A 20,723-nucleotide genomic window follows, 5' to 3' on the forward strand; every position below is an offset into this window, starting at 1 on the left:
TGCAAATACTTTGATTACATATGGATTGAAACACACCAACATTGAGTGGTGTTAATTTGGGAACCTTCGAGGCAAAGGTGGATGGCTTTCTAAAAGGAGACAAGTATGAATGGATAGAAACAAAACAGAGTTTTCTTTTTCCCCAGGTTGGGTGAACCAGAGAAATAAATTAAACTTGCAGATGAAATAGGCAAATTATGCCTGGAATAGAGGAGCAACTTGGCTCTCCTGCAATAAAGTGTCTATGAAATATAAGAAAAGGGTCTGGTAGGACAAGTGGTACAGGTAACTTAGTGAAGAGAGAAATTTATATTTAGTTTGAAAGGCCATAGGGAATTCTAAGATGTTCTTGAGTGAGTCACTCAGGGGATTTAAGAAGAATTTTACGTGGCAACATACGGAACAAATCCCATGGATACAAGATAGATGTTACTGAGGACAGAGAGAAGAATGCAGGGTGAATTGGATATGCATTGCCCTTTGTGAGGAAGGTGAATCTAGTCATTCTAATAATGGCAAGGTAGGAATTAATTACCTTTCTTAATTTGGGATTTACATGTGATGATAATTCCTGCCATGATTTGTTAAGACTCATGAGGTACTAGGCAATGCACCAAGTATATTTCATCTATTTATAATTTTCATGATAACACTAAGAGTTTCTGTTTGATGCCCATTTTGTAGCTGGGAAACTGAAAATCAAGAAGGTTAAACATATACACTAATGAGCATGAGACCCACACTGAACTAGATTCCAAAGCTTAGAATATGTGTTATTCATCTATGCAATAAATTGTAAGACATGAAAATCAGGGAGATTGCCATGGCCTGACAGTAGACTTAGAGGGTGAAAGGGAAAACCCCAAGGTATGAGGCAACTCAGTGCCAACAGGAGTGAGGGAGATGTTGGGAGATGTTAGGAGATGGGACTTCAGCACATCATTTTCAGGATGGGGAAAAGTTGTCCCTGTAGTTTTCATTGATTACATTTTAATTGATAGCAGCAGGGGTAGCAATGTGTACCTTTTGATAAGCTTTCTATAGTTCAGAATTTTCAGATGTCACATGAGGATGGAAACACCCAAGTTAATGTACTTTCTGGACATGCTAATGTATCCCCTCAGGAGGCAGAAGAGGGTCAGCCTGAAAGGAGAACCACTGGCAGCTGTGGTTAGAAAGATTCTATCAGCTTTCAGCAAAATGTCCTTTTAACTGTTTCTAACCCTTATCTTGAAAAGTTGAAACCTTTTGGTTTAGAGTTTAATAGAACTTCCATCTCTCAATGTTCAGTCCATGAATCTTAATATATGTGACTAAAATTCATGCAAGCTCCTATATGAAGTCATTTGAAGGAAGAAATAATTTCTTATTCCTTTGCATGTTTTCCTCAATTCTTTTACATTTATGCACAAAATGATAACCCTGTGGATCTAATAGCATGCCTTCTTCTCTACCTAATTTGCATGGTGGATACTTTATAATATCCATTGATGGATAAGTAGAGGGAAAAAATGACCATTTAAAGTTAACAACAGGAGAATGTGGCTTTGGGTTTAGTTTAATTCTGAACCACTGATAAGGTGAATGATCACTAAAATGCAACAATGCTGACATTAGAAACTTATCTACCCTTTAGGGCAAAGCAGTGTTTAGAATTTGGATTCTAGAGGCAGATACCTACATTCCCATCCTGGATGCATGAGGTCCTAGTTCTGGAATATTGATCAAAGTTACTTAACATATTTTAGCCTTTGTTTCCTTATCTGAAAAATGGAAATAATAATAGCATCAACTCATAATAATTTATTACAAATAATTACTGCTAATTATGATAAATGAGCCTGCATATAAAGTGCTTGCAACACATCTTGGATTATTATGTGGTTAGAGATTGCTATTGCTATCAAGAGCAAAGATGGCTAGGTGGTCAGTGATGTTAATACAGCAGAAGAGGAAAGTGCTCTGTTTCAGAGCCACAATAATGACTTCAAAATGAAGACACCGTGTGGAGCAAGAACAAAGCTGCAGAATGGATTTTCTCAGCTACACAGTACCATGCATATGTGTTGCATGATCTGGGAGTGATAGGGAATCATATTAGCAAGCAAGTTATCAATGACCTCAGGCTGTTCAGATACCTAACATTTTGTACAAATGTACAATGTACAAAAGGTGTATATAGGTATTTGTGGTGGTGGGTGTGTGCACTTGCTGTCACATAGCACTAACACTGACTTTCAGAAATAAGCGTATTCTCTTTCTGATGTGCCTAGACTTAAGCTCACATGCTCAAATATATATATATGTATATATATATATACATATATATATGTTTGTGTATATACACATACATAAACATACACATGCACACACATACACACATATATCCCCTCAGAGGGAAGCATAGAAGGCTTTTAACATGTCTGCAAGCACACACATGAGCAAGATTTCCCAATCTTAAGCAAAACTGAAAGGAGCCACTGTTGTCAGAATAATTCCTCATTTCTTTGTAAGGAATCATTGTCATCCTCACTGAGATTCAGTTCATCATTTGGCCTGTCACTTAACTGTGGCAGAATATTTTACAGAATATATCTTTGACAACTAATTTCTCTAATTACTCTAGTTTTTATGAAACTGCATCCCAGGCTAGATTTGTTTTAAATACTATGGTGTCGAATAGAATGGAGTCAACCTTTTTGTCCGGAGGATTTATTATTTTAAAGGTAAGCAGCATTTATATACACTTTAAATTCTTGTATTTAGGTCATCAAAACCAAGTTATCAATGACCTCAGGCTGTTCAGATACCTAAAATTTTGTCCAGTATACAATCTGCAACCATTTCTCCTTTATGTACTTTTATTCCCACATCTTTAAATTTAGAATGAGTGTCCCTTTGGTACATTATACTTTAGTTTTTCCAGCTAGTAGCCACCTAGGGGAATTTCGATCCATTCTTCATGTGGGCTATAGGTTTGATACAGTACACAATATATTCCCTTCAATAGCTTCTAAATAATTAATTAAATGCTAATATTGCTTTTCTTCTTAACAATTGTTCTTAAGTGTTAAATCAATCACAGATTAATTGAAATTTCCTCACCGTTCTCTCTTTTCTTTCCATAAATTAGCTTTTACTTTCATTTTCTTTCAGGGACCTTTTTTCCCCTTCTCTTCAGGCATTCTCAGAGGGCATCTAAAGTTCTTTGGCTCTGTAGTTCTGAAGTGTGCAATTTGGAAGGAATGTGAGTCTGGAGGGAATTAAATTAACTAGAAGCTCTCTGATTTTTGATTAAATTGCTTCTTTCAAAGATATTATAGAACATTTCAGGTATTCATTTTTAAATTTCTTCAAAAAAAGAGAAAAAAGCATTAAAGTTCAGACAATTTGGATTTCTTTTTTGCTTTCCTTTTAAGGTCTGTACTCAAAATACCTTCATCATGTTTCTAGTGCAAAGTTCCAAACATTAAGAAAATACTTTTATGGGATTTAATTTGGTGAAAACGAGAGGCAAGAAATGGGGAGTACAGAACAACCATAAAATGAAGGGGAACCAGCACAGTAAAGCATGGATGAGCTGTGTCTGAAAGCAAAGGGTGAAAATTCCAAATGATGGAAAATTTAGACAGTGGTCAGACACCAGCACAATAATGTTCAGAACGAACAAAGTGCACAATCTGATGGAGGAAACTCTGAGTACAAGATTATAAGATTGAGCAAGACTAGAAAGTTTTGTACAGTTGGGATAGAAAAATCTATAAGAGCCTTTGGGGGTAACAACTAGGCCACTCATCAGCATTTCTTTTCTCCTTTGGCCTGATGAAAAGTTAATGTGTAATTGTGAGAAATGAACGAAGCAGCCCTTTTGAAATAGTCAAAGTGATGCATGCAGGACATAGTGCAGTAACCTATCTAGCCCTGGGATTCTTAACTGGTACTTATGCCTCACTGGACACCTTAATAGAGATGGAATAGCAAAATGGGGTAAACAGCAGTCACTGGACATCTGCACATTTGACTATGTAAATCATATCATGTGGGTGATGAGTTTAAGTCTTCAATTATTCCTGCCACTTTTAGTTTGCTTTCTCAGGTCAGTGCTCTGAGAAGGTATAAGACAGAAAACTAAAAGAAAACAAAAGAAGAAAAAGAAAAACAAAAAACAAGAACTTTAGAAAATGCCAAATTGTTCTGGCTGAAGCAAAAACCCATCTGCCATTGCCATTTTCTTCTTAACTCATTTTATCCCATCATCCAAGATGTGGGAGACATTAAAAACTTAAATATAGTGCATAATATATAGTTGTACAATATGCAATATAATTAAAAAAAGGCCCTCTTTTGGGGAGAGATCCTAGTGGGATAGTTACTTTCATTGTTTCCTCACCCCAATTTCCTCCAAGATTTACTGAACAACTTGAATTTCATTAACAAACACCAAGTGTTCTATTCACAATAGCCAAACTATGGAAACAACCTAGATGACCTTCAACAGATGAATGGATAAAGAAAATGTGGTACATATACACAATGAACTATTACTCAGCCTTAAAGAAGAATGAAATTATGGCATTTGCTGGTAATGGATGAAGCTGGAGAATATCAGGCTAAGTGAAATAAAACAATTACCAAAATTCAAAGACCAAATGTTTTCTCTAATATGCAGATGCTAATTCACAATAAGGTGGGTACAACTAGGGAAAAATAGAGGTACTTTGGATTAGGTAGAGGGAGTGAAGGGAGGGGAGGGGACACGGGGATAGGAAGAATAGTAGAATGAATTGGACATTATTATCCTATGTAACTATATAATTACATGACCAGAGTGATTCTACATTATGTACAGCCAGAAGAATGAGAAGTTATACTCCATTTATGTATGATGTATCAAAATGTATTGTACTTTCACATATAACTAATTAGTACAAATTTTTTAAAAAATCTTTAAAAAAAACAAAAAACCATGTGTTCTAACATGATTTGAGACTATTTAAATGCTGTTCACTCCGCTCCATGACCCTCCTGCTTTTAATTCAGGATTAGCCCCAAGTACTAGAGTGCCCATAAAATCCTCACCATGTCTGGTCCAGAGCCCCCATCACTAGTCTTACTACTCTGGAACTATAGCATCAATAGCATTTCATTTTTACAGTTCTCCCATTAGACTGTAAGTAGCTTTAGGGAGAAGCCTTGTCATCTGATACATTCTTGCTCCCCATGACTTGTAAACTGACTGCCATCTAAGTATGCTCATTAGATCTTGGTTGAGTGAAATGTCAAAGGTATTGGGATAATTTTATTAGAAATTAGAAAGTGGGATTTGTGTCCCCACACTGTTCATATATTGAAATCTAACCACCAATGTAATGATATTAGCAGAGGGACCTGAGGGAGGTAGTTGGATCTTCCTGTATAAAGTTTTACCTTTCATTATATACTGTGAAGTGTGTAAAGGTGTGTGTATGTGTGTGTTTCTGAGTCAGGGACTTTCCTATTTCTTTCTTTCTTTTTTTTTAATTGCACTAAGGCACTGACAGAGTCTCATTATACACAGTAGGCATTTTATGATTTTCCTCTGATAAAATATTTATTGAATGAAATAGCCTTGGAAAGCACTGACAGAGTCTCATTACACACAGTAGGCATTTTATGATTTTCCTCTGATAAAATATTTATTAGATGAAACAGCCTTGCAAAAGAGGCTCTGTGAAAACGTTGAAATTAAAAACTAAATGATGTCGAATCTACATTCTATTCTTTCTACACACTGGTCATAATATTTCTTCAATGTATAAGGAAACTGACATTACAAAGAATGAGGCTTTGCCTGATATTTTCTTTTATCTGTCAGTGGTATTAAGTGTTCTTCAGCAGAAGTCCATAGCCATCTCTAGTTGTGTGTATCCATACCAATGAATTTAAATAGTTTAAAAAATATGAATGTTTGATATTAAGTAGAGAAAAGTTAACTCATTCAGTGTTTAATTTTTAATTTCAGATTGTGGTGGTATTATATTTTAAACACAAAGACAGTATTTGATTATTACAGAGCCCAGAACAAGATTATACTGGAAGTCTGTTCATATTTGAATGGCACAGTGATTTACAAAATGTAGTTCTAGACCATAAGCATGATCATTACCTAACAACTTATTAGAAATTCAAACTCTCAGGCCACCCTACACTAACTTAGTCAGAAACTTTGGATATGTGGTCCAACAATCTGTGTTTTAATAGGCCTTCCAGGTTGATTGTGATGTTGGACAAACTTTGAAGTCCATTAAAATAAACCTTTAACAGCATGACTAGGGTTTTCACCAGAGGTCACCTGTTAGTACTTGAAAACCTTAGGATTTTCTAACCTTGAACATTCCTTGGGAACTGGGCTCTTTCCAACATTACTGGCACATTACTATGTTCCCTCACGTGCTTATCACTGACTTGATCTGATGTAGAGGAAGCGAAGTCCACTTCCTCACACAGGTAGGAAACACCAAGAGCCGTTGTTATTCATGAGTGTCAGAAGGCAAATTCTATCTCACCCATTTGACTCAGCAAGTATTAGTGTAACTTAGAAAACTTGTAAGTTTTCAAATCAAGTTTTCATTCTTCCGTGCTACATCACAGCAAATGGAATAATAAAACAACTGGATAGTTGGCAAATTTACATGTTTGAGTATATTATCAACCAGATAACGGGATGGATTCTTCTGTGCTTTTTAGATAATGGGTACCTGCCTTTAAAAGAAATGAAATATCTATACTACTGTTTTCCTTTTCCATTTTCTCCTCCTTTTACTATTTTATATTTTTCTTTTTCCCTATTCCTTGGATGAGCTTCTGTATAACAAGAAAGATTAGTTGATTATTAGAGGTATGTTTGGGAATCATATCCAAATGAGTGTCTAACTACCTTTTTCAAATTCTCTCAAAAAGGAGGAGGGATGGAAATGGGAAGAACTGTGGAATGGAAAGGATCAAGTCATGTTATGTGCATGTATGTATATATCACAATGTATCATCATCCACTTATCAGAGACGTCATTTGGCCTTTGGATTTTGGAGATTGGCTTATTTCACTTAGCATGATATTTTCCAACTTCATCCATTCACCTGCGAATGACATAATTTTATTCTTCTTTATGGCTGAATAATAATCCATGTGTATATATACCACAGTTTCTTTATTCATTCATCTATTGAAGGTTAGCTAGGTTGGTTCCACAATCTGACAATTGTGAATTGAGCTGCTATAAACATTGATGTGGCTGTGTCACTGTAGTATATTGATTTTAAGTCCTTTGGGTATAGACCAAGGAGTGGGATATCTGGGTCAAATGGTGGTTCCATTCCAAGTTTTCTGAGGAATCTCCATACTGCTTTCCAGTATGCAATTTGCAACCCCACCTGCAATGTATGAATGTACCTTTTTCCCCACCTTCTCACCAACACCTATTGTTGGATGATAATACATAACGGTGGAGGAAGTGGGGAGGCAAGAAAGGAGGAAGGATGGACCGTGCAAAGGAAAATGAGGGGTGGGGAAGGGTTGGGGGGAAGGAAAGATAATAGAATGAGACAAACATCATTACCATATGTACATGTGTGATTACACAAACGGTGTGACTACTTCATGTACAACCAGAGGAATGAAAGTTTGTACCCGATTGGTGTACAATGAATCAAAAAAAAAATCACAACGAATTCCACTTTATGTAGAACTACAATACATCAATTAAAAACGGTAAATAGAATGAACACAAATAGAATAGAAGGCGATTGGGGGAGTGGAGGAGGAAAGGGAAAAGGGAAGTAGTAGGGATTGCGATGGATCAAATTATGTTGTATACAGTTATGAATTGTCAAAGTGAACTGTACTTTTATGTATAATAATAATACATTAATAGAAACATTAAAAATAAGTTGACTGTGCATATTTTATTTTGGTGTTAGCTCTTCAGCCTATAACATTGCTTGCTCTTACTTTTAGACTCCCCTATTAGGAATGGTCAATGACAAAAGCCACTCAAGAAACAATATACCATAAATGAATAGTTTTATTTTGGTGGACATTTTATTTGGTGGCTAATATCCTTCCTATTCCTTTAAATGTCTGTGAAATGAAAATGGCTATTTTGAATAAAATTGCATAGACAATAATCTCTACTCTCCAGATCAAAGAGTAGAAGTAAAAGGACATTTTTGATTACATATGCATATTCTTATATCCATCACACGTGATAGAAAATGAAAAGTTATAGCTCCATTTTCTTCTTTTGAGGAAGCTATAAAGTACATATGTGAATCAGGTCATCTCATAAAGAAAAAAATAATATGCAACATATAAAATACAGAGATATTTAATAGGGTTATAAAATCTTGGCTATCTACTTATTTTCTAGGACTAAATTTATTCATTATTGTTGCTGTTAATAATAGTAATACCATTATGGATCTCTGCATATATTTAAGAAACCACTATTTGCATTCTCCACAGAAAGTAATTTTCCCTCTGGGATTTAATTGTGGCTCTTGAAGAGGGAGAAAAGTGAAATCGTTATGAAATGCTGAGAGATTCATACCTTGCTGCTCATGGGTCTAACACTAATTAATATTTATGTATGTATTTTATTTTGTGTGGAAGTGAAGGGGGTTAAATAAAAGACTCTGTGGAACAAGGTGTATGTGGAAATGCGGTATGTGGCTCACTGCTCTGACTCAGGGGTCAGTTGCCAGATTGGGAAGAGGAGAACCTTCTCACTTATTCAAGAAAATATAGTACCTCCATGTTTTTCTGCAGAAGTGGGAAATCTGGGAATGGACGATCTTTCTTCATTGACTTAGGAGACTCCTGATGCCCTATCTGCAGAAAGGTCTGGCGACTGGGGATAACTGTGTCAAAAGAGCAAGTTTATTCTTGACTTGTGTATTTATTAGCACAGAGGGCACCTTGCCTTCCTCTGAGACCAGTGTGGCATTCTCTTCTGCTTGGTTTCTCTCTACTGAGCATAAGCTGTTTCAGATTCAGCAACACACAGTCCCTTTCTAAGTGAAGCGCTTTAAGCACTTTGGTCTCTTTTGCTGGAGCACATATCTGGCAGCATTGTGAGAATTTATACTGTTAAGAACAACTTTGTGAGTATGTGTAAACTCACAATAGTCGGTAACAGAAGTGGGTGACCTGGGTGAGTCAAAGAAGCAAGCACCTTAATTTACACAGAGAGCACAACTTTGATTGAATTTTAAAAAAATTGAAAACAACAACTAATTAAAGAATCTTGTATCACTTAAGAGATCTTATGAACTAATTGGATGACTAGGACTAGGACAAGTGTTGATAAGAAAGAAAATTCAGGACCCATCTTTCATGAGAGTCATAACCTGAGGTTCTGACATGGTAACTTGGACACCTTTTTGCATCAGTACTGAACCACTGCCCCCGTTCCAGTAGTAACATGGGGATAAAATAAAGCACCCTCCAAGGAGGCATTTAGTGGTGAGCTAAGGCTGAGAGCCTTCAAGGACATTTATCTCCATAGTAGCAACGCTTGACTCTTTGTGGTCTCCACAAATCTCTGTAAAAGGCATTGATCGCCACTGTCAGTATGATTAGAGGAAGCACTGATGCATAGCATGTTTATGATTTTGAAAGAAAAAAAAAGTCACGTACATCACCCGTGTCTGGAGGAGGTTTTCATTCTCCTGGGAAAAGATATATTTTACTTTTTAAAGAGAAGTTTTCTATTTTTGTTCCTTTCTTTATATAGTTTGGGCTTCTGTTTAAGATGTAACCTGGTCTAAGGATCAATATATTGGCAATTGTGCTGTGACCTTAATCAATTAACATCATTTCTCTGATCTTCAGCATCCATGCTTTTAAAATGAGGTTATTGTTCCTCTTAATATATTTTCCACCTTGAAAATTTATGGGATTCTGTGATGTAGACATCGTTCCACACATTGTTCCAGTGTGCATTTCAGGATTTACCGTATAGAGTCAAACGTCAGTAAAGTAATTGCCATTCATTCAGTCCCCAACACTTGTTGAAAACTGACTAGTCACTCTTGGGGAAAGGAGGTTGAATGTAACATTGTGTAAGACATAGTCTGTTCTCTGGAATATTCAGTACTTTATGTAATACAAGGAAGAAGTGTTAAATACCATAAGAAAGTTACAAACACTATTATCATTGACCTTACATTTATTCTCCACCTTCTACTATTGACATTTTGAGACAAATGGGTAATTTTTTGTCACGTGAGGCTTTCCTGTGCACTGTAATCCATTTAGCATGATTTGTAGCCTCTTCTGTAGTGCGGTTGAGAAGCTCTGCACTACAGGAGGACAAGAAATTCTATCAAATTTTCAGAGAAGACTCATCAGAGAGAATTCATTTGACCTTTGTCTTAAAATATGGGGAGTAAGAAGGCTAGAGATATATTTGTAGTCCTCCCTTGAAGGACCTTGATCTTGCCAAATTCAGGAGGTAATGATTGAGATGGGGAATTGTTATAGAAAAGATAGTAGTTGAACATGGTCTTTGGAGTAGAACAAAACTGGATTAAAATCCTAGATCCAAAATTTACTAGTTGTGTGACCTGGGACAGGTAATCTATGAGTTCTGCTTATAATTATAATTGAATATAATATGTAAATAGAAAGCACATGTTATGATTGTCTTGGCAAATCATGCATCAGGTATAGAGTCTTGACACCCAAAAATATGCCCATGGGTTGCGATTTTGTTGCAAGTTCCTTGTTATTTATAATGAAATACTAACATGTATGAATGTTTTAATTTTATATTCAGTAGGAAGCATCAACAATATTTCTGATAAAGGCAGTCTAACTCACTGATATGCTTTCTTGATTATTTGAAAGATGGAACAAAAACAAGTATATGAAAATTGAGAATCCTGCATGTGTTCATAGAGGGGTATCATTAGCAAATGTCAATCTTAATGTGGGTTAGAACTGAAAATTGCTGTTCCAGCAATTGCAGTCTGAATTAATAACTGCACTTTCCTAGCTGACCGAGTCTAACAGTTTTTAGTGCTATGGTGATGTTGGGATGTGGAACTGAACCCTCAGCTCTATGGTCTTCCTGCTGCTGGACAGAGAAACCTAGAACATCTGGGTGTCTGGCTCTGGCCTTTGCTTGGATTTCAGTGGTTGAGGAAGGGTAACACTTGAAACTGGAATCTTGGTATAGTATATAGATATGGACTGATTATAGAGATCTAGATTTTAATAGTTTTCAATAAACCAGTTAGTTATTCAGATTATTTTGTTAGCACTGCCTTGATTTGGGCAATTGTAGAGATTAAAATCTATGGTTTCCAGTATTGAAACTACTGCTTCTGCAATTTCAATGTGTTCAGGTCTTGAAATAAATGGTCATGTTAGAGCTAAATTAACACAGATTTATATAATGCTTAAAATTGATGGCAACCAATTCCCCAAGGACAGGAACTCTTCCAAATACTGAATGTTTTATTCCAGTGGGGAAAGATTTTGCTATATGACCTATTAAGTTTGAGCCTTTTTCAAGGCTCACTACTTCATGGTACTGCTGTTTCAAGTAGGGTGTTGCATTAGTGCCAAACCCTGCAACACGTGTATGTGACTATTGCTGATAGGTGGCAGCTCCAGCAGTGGCTACTTATCCATCTCTAGGAGAGGCCTGCCTAAGGAGAAAGGTGATAAATGTCACAATAGGAGATTAATTGCATATGTTCTGTGTGACATGACATCCCATAGGACTCAGGAAGATGTTTGTGGTTTTATAAAGCATACTGTAAATATCAGGCTCAGCTCTGGCTGTGACCCTGCCAAACAGAGGGCTAATGTCATTTGTCATATTCAGACATTGCCTTTTAAAAAACATCCTTGTACAGGCTGCTACCAAGGTGTGATGTGCTTGATGGCTCTGAGGAAATTGTTCTCCTTATAATAAGGGGATAGAGGGACAGAAAGCAGCAGGGAGGAGGAGAGGTAGTGAACCCTAGGATGGTACAAAAACATGTCACTCAGGGGAATGGGTAAATTATGTTCTTATTTTTTGATTAATGAAAGTTACCAGATAGATTTTCTTATGTCTTCCAAGACTCTCATCTACTGACCTATTTTTAATGGGAGTCTGTGAGAGAAGCACAGATCCTGCCAGAGAGGAGCTAGATATTTTTCACTGTTAAGTGAGGTTTCTTTGGAATCCCCCTTGGGGGAGAAAATCATGAAGCAAAGGGACAGGGGAATATGGGGAAAAGGATTCACTGTTGTCCAGTTATAGCATCGTTGACAGTTTCAGAACTATGCATCATGAGATTTCAAATTTGAGCCAAGAATCCATATTTGAATTAAATATGTATCTTACTTCCATCACTTGAGATTTTTTTTTTTTTAAACCTCATACCTCTCATGGCAAAGCTTAAATGGTTGACTTGCCTTACAGATTTCTTCTCTGGTTAGACCTGTGCATATCTCACACTTCTCAGACTGAGTGGAACCAGAACATATTTTTGCTTGCAATAGACAGATGTTCAGAGCATAAAACCACACCCGAAAAAGGGCCATGATGCATTACCATCCATCTGGTCACTGAAATGGCCAGCCACTGATTCTCGTCCATTAAATAATTAGCTTTATTTTGGATAATACTTCTTCCACCTGAGACCTGGAAGGCTTAATTCCATTATTGCCTTTGCCTGTTTTTCCTTCAGTGATTTAACACAATGTGCAGCTTCTCATGACTGGTAGTTTAAATCCCTGGTGGCAGCAGGGAAGGCATGATGTGAGACCAAAGTGCTTCTGAGGGGAAATGAGGCTTAATCTTCCATTGCTTGAGTTGTTGTGATCACGTGTATCCTGAGCTGAAGCTGAGTATGAGGATCCTATGTATGGAAATAAATTATGCTGTTTCTATAATGAGCCTTCTCAGATCTAGAAGGCAAGCATTGATGAGAGTATCACATGCTGTGTCCTCTGTTTCTCTGTCTTCCCTGTCTTGGTTTTACCCACTGTTTCCTCCAACTCGGCCTTCCTTCTGTTTCTTCATGTATAACCTCAGTTTCTCCTTTTCCATCTTTTGTTTCCAGATTTGAAAGTGGGAAGTATATTGTTATTAGGAAGGACAAAACCATTTCTAAGCCTCAGTCACATTGTGATCAAGAAATCATTTGCTGCTCTGTGATTGTCTTCATCTGGACTAAACACTAGTTATGCTTTTCATTAATTTATTCATCCAGTTAAACATTCACAACAATTCTTAGTTGAGCATTTACTGTGTATCAGATATTAAGCTAAACTGAGAAAAACAGCCCAGAAGGCACTTATAAATAATTACAAGGCAATGTAGTGAGCGTTATGAAGGAAATATTTTCCAAACACCAGGAGACACCATTAGAAGAAATTGCTAGCAGGTAGGGAGGGAGAAAAGTTGGAGAATGTACTATGCAGCAGTGCTATCTGAGATAAAACATGATGGATTAGTAGATGGACAGATCCATTCCAGTCACTGGCATGTAGAAATGCACAGAAGCATAAAAGTGGCTTGCACTGTGGCATTGAGTGAAAAAGTAATTTAATTTGATATGACTTGAACAGAAGGTCAGAGTGGAGTGACTGGAGAAGAGGTTAGATAGGGACTTTGCCTAGGGCTTTTCATTAACTCTTTTGTAAAATTAACATTGGAAGAATTATGTCACTTAGATTCAAAAGAGGAAGAAAGTCAAGGCATGGAGATCTAAATAGAGACAGTTGTAATAATTTAGATGTAAACAGGAAATTCTAACCTGGTGGAAATAAAAAAAATCATACAGAGACAATAATATGAAAGAACACATAGAATGTGGGCTAGAAAGAATTTTTTGGATAGGGGTGGAAAGAAGACTTTCCACATAGATTAGGACAGAGGGAAAGCAAGATCTGGTAATTCAGAATGATGGAATAGCATAAGGATACCAGGGTGAGATACCAATTCAGCTGGTGTTGCTGAAATAAAACTGAGAGAAAAATTGAAGCTAAACTATACGTGTGTCTCAGGGGAGTGGGGAGCTGAGACTTTGAACCTTGGTTTTGTATTTTGATGAAAGAAAATTTAAAGTTAGACACCAATAGCCATGCAGGAGAACTTTATCATAAATGAAGGTAAAGTAGAAGCAAAGTGGGAATATGGAAGTAGAATAAGGCTCAAGCAGAGAGCAACTCAAGGGAGACAGTAGGCTGTGACTGGAAAGAGAACAACAAAGACGACAATACTCTTTCCAAATTTATTACTGTTTGAAGTTTGCCTTGAGAATTGGGGACCACCTTCTGCAGACTTTGTCAATCAAGTGTTCAACTACTCCTTCCCCTTGAGTGGTAGAGTTTTTGACCCTAAATTGTTCCTTTCCAGAAATGTCATGGTGACCATCTTATTCAGGGGGGCTTCATCTATAAGACAATCCTATCTTAATGTGGGTACTGGGGTCAGTGGAAGTCAGAAGGTTCCTAACTTACTGAAGAAACCTCTCTTCCAAGATATATGGAGGCACCTGTAGCCGTAACTCCTAGCTTTACCCTGACCTCTGTATACTCTATCAAGAGTTAGTCGCATTAATCCTTCTTTCCTGATGCATTTTCCCAATTAGACCCCCAATTAGTTCCTTTTTTTCTGTTTGCTTACTCTCAAGGTCTGTGTACTGATGTTTCTCTACAAGTTATCTCTTCAAGTTATTTACTCATCTGCCTTTGGAATTAGTTTAAAGAAGACTTTAAAAGTAACTTAAAGAAAACCTGTGACCTTGCCGTGCATTTCATTGTTCATTACTGCTACCCAACAGGTGGAACAAGACCACAATGGAGATTAAACTCGGTGATTAGAAGCTTAGGTTTTACCTTGTAGGTGATGCAAAGCCCAAAAGGCTTTTTAGCTAAGGAAGTAACACAGTTAGATCTGCTCTACTAAAACATTACGTCACACTGCATACATATTACAAATGTTATATGTCAATCAAAAATGAAAATAATAATATTTAACAAAAAGATTTCAGTCTTCCAGCAGTGTGGAGGATGGATTTGAGTTAGGCAGGCTTTAAAACAAAGCCATGAATAGGAGGAATATCCCTGAAAGACATGTGGAAAATGTAAAATAGGGTAGAACTAATACAGATAGAGATCTGGACATAGTTTCCAACACAAATCAAATGTTTGATTCTATATTCAGATAAAAACTGGTGTCTTAGTTTAGAGTTCATGTTTTTTCAGAAGCAGACCCTGAGATAAGAGTTCAAGTGGTAGCAGTTTATTTTGGAAAGCAAGAAAATGCCAGCAGGAAAATAAGAAAGTAAAACTGGAAAATATTTTCAATGAATAAAAGGCATATTTTCAAGTAAATTAGCACCATGGGCAACTGGCACTTAATCCTGCTGAGGAATTTTGGACTACAGTATAGAATATATACTTTAAAGATCTTAAAAGTTATACATAAATGCATCCCACTCAAGGAGAATGGAAGTAGGATATTTATAAACCAACTCTCAATAATTATTGGTCAAAATCAGGGGAGGTTAGTTCCCTGGTACTTCTACCTGTTGTTATGCCGGGAGATGTCAATTCTGGAAGTAGCAAGTCAGGCCAGCATCCACTGAAATGGTAAGGCCTTAAGAATATAGCACGACAGTTGCATATTCTGTCAAACTTGATGAAAAACTGATCCCATTCCCAGATTTATGTGTTGTGTCAATGGCTAGATGGTAATTCCATTAATGGAAAGAACAAAGGAAGAGAAATAGGTTTAGCAAGAAAAACTGAATTGAATGCTGGACCTATTGGATTTGAGATCTCTACAAATGACTATGGGTTGCAAGGAGATTTAGGAGAACACGAAGACTTAGGTTTGGAAGTCAGCAGCATATTGGTAATGTTCAGTTAATGCAGACAAATGAGATCATGAGGTTGACTGTTCAGTGAGAAGAATAGTGGACCAAGCAGAGAACCCTTGAGATCACCCCCATTTGAATGATATTGGTAAGGCGATAATATTACAGAGACAGGAAAAAAAAAAACAAAACAAAAACAGGAGATTGAGGAGTCATAGAGACACCAAGAGAGTTTAAGGAAAAAGTCAGTGATTTTAACTGCAGCTAAGAATAACATAGAGGTTTAACTATGTCCATCTAATTGGCAATTACTAGGTCTTTAGTGATCCTAGAAAGAATAGTTTGCAATAGTGTTATACATATATATGGTTGTAGCAAGTTTAGCACTGAGCCTAGCCTGTCCGTGACTGAGAAAAAGATTAGGTGGGCACTATAGGGGGATTTAACTTCAAGGCAGATTTTATGGCATTGCCATAGACCAAAAGAAGAAGGAACCAGTAGAGAGTAAGTTGAATGCAATGGAAAGAGGAGAGAAGGACTACATAGTGAGGCAAAGTCCCAGAAGAAACAGAGCTAGAGGGATTTAGTGAAAGTAACACCTAACAGGAGGTAAGGACATCTCATCCTAAGAAACAGTAGAAAGTGGGTGAGAATAAGCAGAGGCAAATTTAAGTTGATAGAGGGAAAAGTGAGGACACACATAAGGATGTCTCTTAGCCTTAGCAACCTAGAAGATCCAATGTCCAGATGCTCTGATGAGACCCCACAGAGCACAGCTCAGCAGGAAGCTAGGGGAGAATGACTGAGTTTTGGTGGTATTATGGACATGAGAGAAGAAACTCAGTTCAGATAAAAAGGATTGCTGAGACTTTGATGATTTTGCAGATGAAGAATTTGTAGCAGTGTGACTACCTGATGCTTCCCAACAGTGCTCAATCACCTGAGTGTAGGGACAGAAAAGAATGAATTATTTTGTCCATCTTTTCTTTTGGGGACAAGCGAAGCCCATAAGAAAGGGGTACAAAGGGTCCTCTCCTTATAACTACTAATCTTCTTTTATTTACCAGATTTATCATATGAATGGTCTGTAGTTTCTTTCTTTGCCTTCTCCATATTAACTCTCCTCAAATCCTGACACCTGTATTCCATACCCTGTACTTATCTGTTAACTGTTTCCTTTAAGATCAATATGAACATCTTATTCATCAAAGTTAATGTCCTTTTCTCCCATTCTTACAGCTTTTTACATTTCTCTGTAACATATGTTGGTAAACTTTCCATTGTTTCTGAAAGAATTCCTGTAATAGTCAAGTTAGCCTGGGTTATAGAATGGAAGCAATCAAACATGCTTCCAGAATTTCATTGTGGCTTAACAAAACAAAAATTTTATCTTGCATTAAAGCTACATGTTCACCATGAGTTGAAGATTTGGATATTCTGTACATTGACAACACTCCATAAACTAGCCTGATGGAGAATCTATCTTCACAATCTCTCACAGTTTCCACATTCACTAATGCAGGAGGAAAGGATTTTGGCAAAACCCTTTAACTTTCTGTGACTTCCATTCAGAAGAAACATATTAATGTTCACATTTCTTTGGCCAGATCAAATCACATGGACACTTCTAACATAAAAGTAGGAAGGGAAGCACAATATTATTTACTCAAAAGGAAAGAGTTGATATTTGTGAACAGTTCTAATGTTTACTTATACACTTCAGCTTCTATGATAAAGTGGTTGGCTGTTCCGGTTTTCAGACTACCTTTTGGCCTCCTTCAGCACTAACCCCTTTTACCTCCTACCTGTCTTTATGGACCATTTTGGTTCTTAACCATGTATTCCTCCATTCTATACCTGAGTACTCATTCTCTCTTCTTTTCAGGTGATTTCCAGGCTCTTGATCCTTGTCTCAACCTAAATCTCCTTTTCTAGGCCCATACTATTTGTTATATGTATCCTGGATATGTCCATTTACATGTTTTGCTTTCATCTCAGTGGGAGGGTATCCAAAACAGCATCTAATAACTGACCTTTGTTCACTTTTCCTGTTTCTTAATTCTTTCTTCTTTTAGAGATCCTATCTCAGGATCTCAGAAGCCTAGCTAGATCATCATTCCTTTGAGGTCAACATCTTTTTTCAGTTTGTTTTTCAGGGATGCATACATTTTAGGTTTTCCAAAAACTCTGGCAGGTGATTTTATTTTCCCCTATTCACACATAGTTACCTACCTGTGGTCACTAAACTATGTTGAAGTTTTACCCCAAATACAAAACAATCGATTCTGTAGCAGGAACCAGTTGGATGTCCTATCATTTAACTCAATTTGATACTATCTATTTGGAGATAGTATCCAATTCCACAGGTTAAGACCTCAGTCCTACAAGACTGCCCTCCATTTCAGATGCCATTTGCAAGCTTTAGGTTTTGACCTGTGCTTGTGACTGATATACTATAAATAAGGGATCCCTCAGTACCCTTCTAGGGTTTGTTTAATTCCCCAGAGCAGATCACAACACTCTGGGAAACACTTAGCTTACATTGACCCATTTGTTATAACCAGATGGAAGAGAGGCTTAGGATAAGGCATGTAGGAAGGATCACGAAGCATTTATACTCTCTCTGAATATGCCACCTGCAGGAACCTCCAAGTGTTAAACCAAGTAAAAATTCTCTGAACCCCGTTCTTTCGGGGGTTTTAGGAGGCTTCATTACACAAGCATAAATGATTATATTATTGGTCATTGGTGATCAACCCAACCTTCAATTTCTCTGCCCTCTCTGGAGTTTGGGGGGTGAATTTTGAAGTCCCAATCTTTAAATCACAGCCTGGGTCCCTTGACAGAAAGACCTCCATCCCAAAGTTATACAGGGCCCCCACCCACAAGTCTTCTCATTTCTATACAAAAGAGCACTATGGAGGTTTCAAATGTTTGAGGTACTGAGTGCCAGGAAATGAGGATGAAGACTTAGGATATTTAATATACAATAATACATGCAGGCATATATCTATCTAAATATATGTACATATAATAGATATATGACTGCATGTATTATTGTATATTAAATAACATGCATATAAATATACACACATTTATTTATTATATATACACATATACATATTTCATAGTATATGTTTCATATATATGTATATAATCACAATAGCACACCTTTGATTTCTTTTTTTTTAAATTTAGGTTTTAAAGAATAATATCAGAGCCATGTTTTCATGAAATGTTTCATTTCTTTTCATATTTTTCTCTATGTCAGGTGTAGAACCTTTATCTCATTATTATTTTTAGGTTTAGTATAAAAAGATGTTTTAGGAGCCCAAAGTATAATTTCTTCTCAACTTATAAATTCATGGTTGGGACAGATCCTTGTAACAAAAGACAGATTACCAAGAGAAAAATAAGCAAGTGCATTAGCACATGCAAAGTTCATATCACATGAAAGAAACCTCAGTAAAAGGTAATTCCAAGCAGTGTCTTCAAACTGTGGCTTATATGGAATCTAGAACAATAAGTTTTAGATAAGGGAATGAATAACAGAAAGCAGTTTTAGACTTCCAGAGGTCTAAACTATGAGAAGGTAAATATGTGGAACACTAATAGTAGATAAAGGCTAGTTTTCAGATTCCTGTGATGCTGTCTCTGGGCTAATAGGAGTTGTCTCCAGTTAAGAAGAATTTATATTCCATCTTTAAGCAAGAAGTGAGTTGGGGTCAGATAGAGTTGTTTCTTCATTTGCTACTTCTTAATTGCCTAAAGCTTAAACATAATTATATCAAAGAGGCATGTTTAGGGTGTAAACATCTTGGTTTTCTTCAATATGAAAAGGTCATACATTACAAGAGTACAGGTAACTGTCATGTACATCAAAGTTAAATAATATCATTCTCCAGAAGGTACCTGATGTCCTTGCCCCTCAGACACTGTAGCCCCTTCCTCCAGACCTACCCCAAGGAAAAGCACTCTCCAGCACCAAACGTTGATTTCCACCTTTTAGATTCTTTTGTTTAATATTATGTTCATAGGATTAATCCATGTAGTTCCATTTATCATCACTACAATAATTCAATATATAAAAATATTGTATTTATATCCATTCTACTATTTATACATTTGGGTTGTTTCTAGTCATATATTATTAGTAGATTTGCTATGAACATTCTTATACATGTACATTGTTGAATCTTTGTATGTATTTCCATTGGGCAAAGTGTGGCATTTCTGCATTCTAGTTAAAATTTAATAGTCACTACCAGTTTTTCAAAGTTTTTATATCAATTTATTTTATCACCAAATGCATAAGAGTATCAGCTGCTCTATTTCTAGTCAACATTTGAAATATCTTTTATTTTAGCCATTTTGGTAGAATTTAATGACATAATTTTATGTTTCAATTCAAATTTCTCTGATTATAAAAGAATTTGAGTACTTCTCATATATCAATGTTTGAATACCTTCTTCGATGAAGTATTTATGAAAATTTCATGTCTATCTTTCTTTTGAGTGTTATATCTTCTTGTTTCTTTTAGAAATCATTTACAAGTTACAGATATGAGTTCTTTAGCAGATATATCTAATAACTAAAGTCAGTTCCAGGTGGATTAAAGATCAAGGGTGAACTGTAAAACAATAGAGGATCTTTAAGGCAAATATTCCTCAAAAAGGACACAAAAAAATGGCGCATTGGACAACATTAAAATGGAGTACCTCTACTTATTGTCAATAATCCACACTGGTTTTCATCCAGGAAGTTTAACCTGGGTCTTTCTCTTCCCCAGAAACTTCAGTTACCTGAATATACCCTTAGAAATGTGCCTCATTGTATCCAAAAAAAAAAAAAAAAATTGTAA

This window comes from Sciurus carolinensis, chromosome 9 (genome assembly GCF_902686445.1).
Source record: "Sciurus carolinensis chromosome 9, mSciCar1.2, whole genome shotgun sequence".
Lineage (NCBI taxonomy): Eukaryota > Metazoa > Chordata > Mammalia > Rodentia > Sciuridae > Sciurus > Sciurus carolinensis.